Below are 8,549 nucleotides of genomic sequence, written 5' to 3' on the forward strand. Positions count from 1 at the left end.
ACATGTATGGGACACTTACCAGCCTCCATCTTGGCTAACTGTAGCATTTTCTTGGCATGCTTTCTGCCTGCCTGCCTGCCTACCTCTCTGCCTGCCTGCCTGTCTACCTGTCTGTCTTCCTGTCTGTATGTCTGTCTTCTTCTCTCTTCTTCCTTCTTTCCTTCATTTCTTTCCTTCTTCCATCGTTCTGTCCCTCTCTCCCTCCTCCTCCTCCTTCTTCTCCCCCCTCTCTCTCTCTTTCTCTCTCTTTCCTTTGTTCTATGTTTTCAAACAAATTTCCTGCTACATTGGTCTTTATCTTCCAAAAACATCCTCTATCAGTCAATGTTTGTAATTTTTCAGTAAAGGATAAGGTGTCAGAGAATATCGAAGACAGGTACATGAGGTAATTAAAGTTTGAGCTTACACTAATTACATTTAAAATATTGCTGTGTATATAAAGTCATACATAATTGCATACATGTATATGTGTGCACATAAAAACATGGTATGTCTCTTTAAATTTATGTCTGCCCATCATATCTGAAACTTTATTGTGAAGTGCACATCCCAGATGTCCCAATCATAATAGAGAAAAGCATGTGATAGAGTTGATGCAAGATATCCTGGGCTCATAATCATAATCATGAGATACTCTTTATTTCTGAAACTCTGGGGCCTTCTAGGGAAGGTTCCACTAGTGTATTGGAGAACTATGACAGTGACTACCCATCAACCACTGTTAAAGTAATTAGACAGCTTAATGATCAGTCTGGCTGTGCTAGTATAAACCATTCTGAGTATGAGCACAGGTTATGATCCTCTGAGTTGCCTACAATGTTACTGATATTCACATTTATATTGGCTTTCTTTCCCTGCTTTTGTTTCTAGCTTCTTTCCTTCTATGCCAGTGGTTCTCAACCTTTCTAATGCTACAGTCCTTTAATGCTGTCCCTCATGTTGTGGTGGTACCCAGACACAAAATGATTTTCATTGCTGCTTCATAACTATATTTTTGTTATTTTTATGAACCATAATGTAAGTATCTGTATTTCTTGATGGTCTTAAGAGACCTCTGTGAAAGAATTGTTTGACCTCCAAAGTGATTGTGACTGAGAGGTTCAGAACCACTGTTTTGTGCCATGCATCATTTACTTGCTGATGTGTACTAATAAAACTCATCCTGGTTGAGTCCTTTGTAGACAGAGTATCTTTAACTAACTTTTGGTAATTGCTGACAATTCCTGAATGAAGTATAGCAAGATCTACTGGTTCATCTTGGGCTCCTGTCCTCTAGTTTGTCACTAGGCTTATTGCTGTTGGCTGATTGCTTGCTTTTCTTGTTTGTTGTTGTGGTTGTTGTTACTTTTATTTATTTATTTATTTTCTTTCTAGCAATCAAGATTTCCCCACCACAGGGCCTTTGCATGTAATGTTTCTGTCCTCTCCAGCCTACGTCTTTGCTCTTGGTCCTTGGTTCTTACTTTGTGGCTCCTTTACTCGTCCTGCTCCATTCACTTAGTGTGAAATCGATATTCCAGGTTACTTTTAGTGCTCCCACTGAGTCCAAAACATATTATGTCTGGTTATGATGTATCATCACAGGGCAAAATGTATGCTTCTAAATAAAGATATGATGAAGTCCTAACTTCTAATGCTTCAGGATGAATTTATTTCAGCAAACGATCGACTTGAAGTGTGGTCATTAGCAACAGACTTTTCATCTACAATTGACAGTGCCTTCATTATAGAGAAATTTAGAAACAGAGAGGTTCTGAGAGGAAGGATGGTGTGGAGACACAAAGAAGGAAGGTCATGTGCTGGAGAGATGCACCTAGAAGCCAAGGGATGAAGAGTATCACAAATTAGGTCATTGTCAGAGTCATAAGCCAGGGCGTGTCTCTCCATGTACTTTGATCTCATGCCCTTCACTCCAATTATTGTGTGATTGTTGTCTTAAGCCACCCCATTCTTGACACTTTAAAAGGCAACTTTAGAGACAAATTATCACATTAATTGAGTTTCATTCATTACAGATTGCTGGATGTTTGTGTCTTCATTAGATGTTTGACTTTGTTGGGGCGGTTCAAGGCTGCTTCATTAATACAAACTTATTGTTCGTAGCAGCACCGATGACAATTTCTAGGATCTTTTGGTGGAGGGATATTTATGGAACTAATGAATTATTGAATTATTGGATGCGTAAATGGTGATATTTTAATGTGGAGTGCTTCTGATGATTTGGAATTCCAGATTGTTCAAGTAAACAAATGACACTTTATTCTTAAAACCAGTCATGATGATTCTTCAAGTAAAAGAAGATCTTGATGTATAATTATCAAATGCCTTACTGAACAAGCTTTGATTAGCTATTAAATTGCATGTTTTTGTAGGAGTCCCATACAATTAAGAAAGCACTGCTCTTTGCATCTTTTGAAAGGATTTCATGGTCATGTTTTAGGATTTCAAAAGTAAAATCACATCACTTTCCATGACTTACATTAAGAGAATACAAATTAGAACTGTTGGTAGTCCAATTTTTGGAGCATATTTAATTGTGATTTAAATTGTAATTTAAATAGAACAGTTTTAAATAATTACATAGTTGGGTAAACATAAATGCATTATACAAACTAATAGGCATGTGAAGAAAAACATCAATACATTCTTAAACATAGGGGAATTGTTATTGATGCAAAGATAAGAAAATGATAGTTTTAATTGCCAAATCGACACAAAATAAAATCATCTAGCAAGAGCATCATTATTTATATCAGGTTTCTCTATGGACATGTCTGTGTGAAATTTTCTTGATTACTTAAATTGAGCTGGGAAGACATGCCCACTATAGGAGGCACAATTCCCTTGGCAAGGGATCCTGACCTACCAAAGAGTAGAGAAAGCAAGCTGAGTACGAATATGTGCATTGTTTTATTCTTCTCGGCTCTTGACTATGAATGTAATAGTACTTGTTCTTTTCAGTACATGATTGTATTACTTTCATGTTATGATGGGAATTATAAGATGAAGACCTCAGAAGATGGAAAGATCTCCCATGCTCATGGAGATGTAGGATTAACATAGTGAAAATGTCATTCCACCAAAAGCAATCCACAGATTCGATGCAATCCCAATCAAAATTCTAACACAATGTGTACACAGCTTGAAAGAGCAATTCTCAACTTCATTTGGAAAAACAAAAACCCCAGGAGAGTGAAAACAATTCTGAACAATAAAAAAGCTTCTGGTTGAATCACCATCCCTGACCTCAAACTGTACTTCAGACAATAGTAATAAAACTACATGCTCTTGGGACAGAAACAGACACATTGGTCAATAGAATCAAATCTCAGATCCAGAGATAACCCCCCAGACCTATGGACACTTTTTTTTTATAATGAAGTCAAAACCATACAATAGACACTTTTGTAGGAAAAAAAGCATCTTCAGCAAATGGTGCTGGTTTAACAGCTAATATCCAAAATTTGCAAAGAATTTAAGAAGTTAGATACCAACAACCCAAGTAACCCAATTAAAAATGGGGTACACTGCTAATTCAACAGAGGAATCTCTAGTGACTGAGAAACACACAAAAAAGTGTTCAACACCCTTATTCACCAGGGAATGCTAGTCAAAACAATTCTGAGGTTACATCTTACATCCATTAGAATGGCTAAGGTCAAAAACTTAAGAGCTAGCACATGCAGCCAAAGATGTGGAGTAAGGGACATCTTCAGTAAGGGACTTCATCAGCTGGTGGGAGTGAAAATTTTTACACCACCTTTGGATATCAATTTGGAGGTTTTTAGAAAACTGAGAATAGTTCTATCTCAAGACCCAGCTATATCATCCCTGAGTATGTGCCCAAAAGATGCTCCAACTTCCCACAAAATACTTGATCCACTACGTTTTTAGCAGCTTTATTTGTAATAGCCAGAAACTGGAACCAACCCAGATGTCCCTCAATCAAAGATAAAGAAAATGTAGTACATCTACACAATGGAATACGATTTAGCTATGAAAAGCAAAGACATTATGAATTTTCCAGGCAAATGGATGGAACTCAAGAATATTATTCTAAGTAACTCAGTCCCAAAATGACATGCATGGTATGTACTCACTTATAATATTAGCCATAAAATATAGGTACTATGGTACACCTCCAGAGACCAAAAGAGACAAAACAAGAAGGAAGGTCCAAGCGGTCCAAGCACAGAAGCTAGAATCTCACTTAGATGGGGGAATAAAATAATCCTAAGAGGCAGATGGAGGGAGGAAACTGTGAGGGAAGGAAATGGGGAGGGGAATTGCGTGGAGCCTCCTGGCCTGGAGAGGGAAGTGGTGGGGGCATAGAGTGGGGCTCTAGAGTGGCTTTAAAGTCTGAGGATCTCTGGGCATTCTAGCTCTCTAACTGTACTGAAATGGTGATAAGTTCTAAAAAGTCCTAAAAACTTTCTGGCTTTTTCTGAGGGTAAAAGGCTGCTGGTTTAGAAGATTGACACCTGTAGCCTAACAGCAGGGGATTAAGTAATGTGGTCTTTGTTCTATCTCAGCAGGAACTGCACAGAGGCTCTAACTTTCAGACTACAAAAGGGACACTTCAAAATGTGATTATAGCATTTATTACTAACTTGTAAAAAATGTTCCTATGAAAGCTATCTAAGGAGAAAAGCAGAAAGATCCTAAGTGGGGATAGGGAAAAATTGTTCTAAGTGGGAAAAGGCAAAAAATTCTACCAAGGGAAAATTATTCTAAGGGAAAATATTCTTTTCTATTGGACTTTCATCTCTTCGTCCTTGGTACTTATATATCAGAATGCATGATCACATGTTGAAAAGTTCATCACAAGTTCACACAAAAAGTCATATTATAAATGGAAAAAGAAGTTTACAACAGAGAATGTTTGTATGCATAACCATTAGGAGTAATTATCTGGCTAAATGTCCATCACCTGTCACAGCTCCACAGGTTCACTGAAGGTTTAAACCATAACTAGGTTATCAGTGAAGTTTTGTATAGATAAACCCAATCAATATATTTTTCTTTTTTTCTTTTTTCTTTTTTCTTTTTTTTTTTTTTTTTTTTTTTTTTTTGGAGCTGGGGACCGAACCCAGGGCCTTGCGTTTGCTAGGCAAGCACTCTACCACTGGGCTAAATCCCCAATCCCCTAATCAATATTTTATCTTCTGTCTTAGCATCTACACTAAATCATTAGTTCCCTTTTTATGACCTTTTGTTAATTGTTTTACAACATCTTTGAATGTACTCTCATTAAAAGAAAGTCTGGTTACTATCTAAGAGCAATTAGATGACACTTGGGAAACTGGCAGAGTTCTCATTGCAGGTTTGATTCTTAGAGGATTATCATTAAGACTTAAGAAGTCATCTATTTGACTGGATAACATCACTACAAGACAGTACATCTTCATAGATCTGCAGAGATCTGCTCCAAAGGGGTGGCCTAAAACCTAGTTTTGTTATGTATGCTTATTAATAACAGGAAAAGTATATTAAGAGCAGGAATTTTTTCCCTAAAATGAATTCTCTTATAGCCTTGCCTCCTAAGAGCAAATCTGTCACAGATTATATTATAATCCAAAGGAGACCATCTCAGAAACTTCACCAACTAGTTATTAGCTTGACCTAGTATGGCTCCTGACAGGGAATGGGTGTGTGTGTGTGTGTGTGTGTGTGTGTGTGTGTGTGTGTGTATGTTCAGTATCAGGTGAGGGGAGGGACAGGAGATATGGCTAGATGGCCATAAAAATGCATGGAAATCTGCAACTGATGGGAATGAGAAGGTGGGGCAGGGGACATCTCCAGGATGAGACAGAGTTGGGATAAGGGAGGCACCCAAGAATGAATGGGCATGACCTTAGTTGTGACTCACAAACATTGAGGATTTGGAATATGAAGAGGCCACCTTCTGTAGCCAGAAAGAAACCCCAGGGGAAGTGATAGAGACAACAACTCACCCTCAAAGATTTTAACCCAAAATTTATCTGGTCTGCAATAAATGCAGGCCCAGGAGAATGGAGCAGAGATTGAGGGAATAGACAACCAATAACCAAGCAAACTTGAGTCCATCCCATGGGTAAGTACCAATCTCTGACACTATTAATGACACTCTTTTATGCTTGCAGACAGGAGCATGCTGCCCTCTGAGAGGCTCCACCCAGCAGCTGACTCAGACAGATACAAACACCGATAGCCATAGAAGAGTAAGGAGAAGGATTGCAGGCCCCAAATAGGATAGGAACTCCACAGGAAGACCAACAGAGTTAACTAACCTGAACCCTTGGGACTCTCAGAGTCTGAACCACCAACCAAGTTATATACACGGGTTGGACCTAGACCACACATTTAGCAGAGGTACAGCTTGGTCTTCATGTAGGTCTCAAACAACTGGAACAGGGGCTATCCCAAAGGCTGTTTGCTGTAGGAGGGATATTGTTCTTCTAGCTGGGCTGCCTTGTCTGGCCTCTGATGGAGAGGAAGTGCCTAGTCTTGAAGAAACTAGAAGTGTCAGGGTATAGGGATTCCCAGGGGCCCTCACCAGTTCAGAGGAGAAGGGGAGGAGGGTTGAGGAAAGGTTGTGGGAGGGGGTGACCATGAGAGAGGTAGTGAGCAGGATGTAAAGCAAATGATTTTAAAAATAAATAAAAATTTAAAAAAAGAAGCAGTCTTAAATTAATTTGCCCACATACTCACAGAAATAGTCATAGCAACTGCCCAAATATCTGAGGACTATATGGTCTTGTCAAAGTGGCCCTATAAACACATATTTTTTTTTTTCAGGCAAAGATACTACAGCAGTTCTTACTATATTCTAGAATCAGTGTAACTCAGGACTTTAAAAGAAAAAATTTCAAAACTCACCCATACAGTTAGGCTTGCTATATGAATACCAAAGTACATCCATCATCCTTAAATTTTCTTACCATGTGATAGAGCATGGAAAACTTCCTGGGTGAAATGAGTCAGAACCCTGCGGTTGGATGACTACTAGTCTAAATGTTAGAAAGCCTTTGAAAGTGTGATGAGGAGGGGCCTTGATGCTGGCAATACCAGAGAATGGGCAAGGACTGATAAAATGACAATTCGTAGGGGCTTCATACCCTTGGAGTTTTCTCATCTGTTAAGTTTGATATAAATAATAACAGGTCCTGGCTCTTAAAGACCATGATTCTAGGATGGACGATTCAACTAAGTGGACAAGTAAAAAGACAAAGTTCAAGTATTTCCTCCTGTGCTCAACTTTCAGGCTCAGCTGAGGGATGGAACTGTGATACATTGGAAAGCATACCAGGATTGCTCTTGTGCCTCTACAGCTGTTGGAAATCTTTGATTGTCCCCCTTATCCTCAAAAGCAATGGAAATAAGATGACCCCCTACTTAAAAATAGGTCACAAGAAGGTGCTACATTAAGTCCTTTGGGAATAGTCACATAGAAGGATATAAATGAGTACAATGCTACCACTTTAGCTATGATTTGTTTCTGTGCAATGTAGTGTTTATGAAAGTTTCATTTGCAATGTGTTAAAACCAACTGCTTCCAAAATCCAAAACAGAGCCCAGCTCTATCTCATATCACTTGAGTGGGCTGTAAAAGGGGTCAAAACATCACATGACTGTGGTGTTGAGCAATCGATTGATTCATGTTACTATTATTTAAACACTTACCTGAATGTGACCAAATGCTCTTAAACTGCTAGGCACTAGCCTAGATTAAGATACCCAGAGAAAGAAGTCTCTAAACCATAGAAAATGTCATGACTTTGAACCTTCTGTAAATACCAGCTTGATCTTGATCTTTAGGGAAGGGTGGGTGTAGTCATGTCTATTTATTTCATTCATGGTATCATAATCACAGCTCAACCTCCTTGTTAACAAGACCACAGCCTTGTCTTTCATTATGTTCTCCACAGGATGCGTCTCAGTGGAATCTCAGCTCAGTAGTTAGTACAGGCTTGCATTTCAGATACTGAGCTCATGTTAAATCAAATCTAATGTAAAGGTTATTCTTAACACAGATGTGCACACTAACAGCTCTAATTTCACACTCCTCTACTATTTCTTTCTTTCTTTTTTTTTTTTTTTTAGATTTGTTCCTACTGACATATATAGAATAATTTCCAGGGATGTTCTCACAGCTATTTACAGTCTTTTTTTTTTTTTTTTTACTAGAGTACTTTTGCACTCCATATTTCAGATGTCTTTTATTTCCAAATAAGATCCTTTTTGAAAAGTTTTTTTTAAGACCTTACATATTTAATACAGTGTGTTACCCCTGTACAAATGGAAAAAACTTAAGTTCAACATTTCTAGACCAATATGGCTGTTAATTTCTGTACAGTGCCAACTCAACACAGTAAACGGGGATACTTTTTTCCAAAGTTGACAGCACAGCTAAAGTTTCAAAAAAATTCAAATTATATATCTGTATATATATTTATATTTATATAAAAAGACTAATAATAGCAGTGTGTTATGCATCAACAGCAGCAATAGCTTTTCCAGGTTCTGCAGTCATCTGAACAAAACTGTAGAGACATCCAGCACACTCCATT

This window comes from Rattus norvegicus, chromosome 2 (assembly GCF_036323735.1).
Source record: "Rattus norvegicus strain BN/NHsdMcwi chromosome 2, GRCr8, whole genome shotgun sequence".
NCBI lineage: Eukaryota > Metazoa > Chordata > Mammalia > Rodentia > Muridae > Rattus > Rattus norvegicus.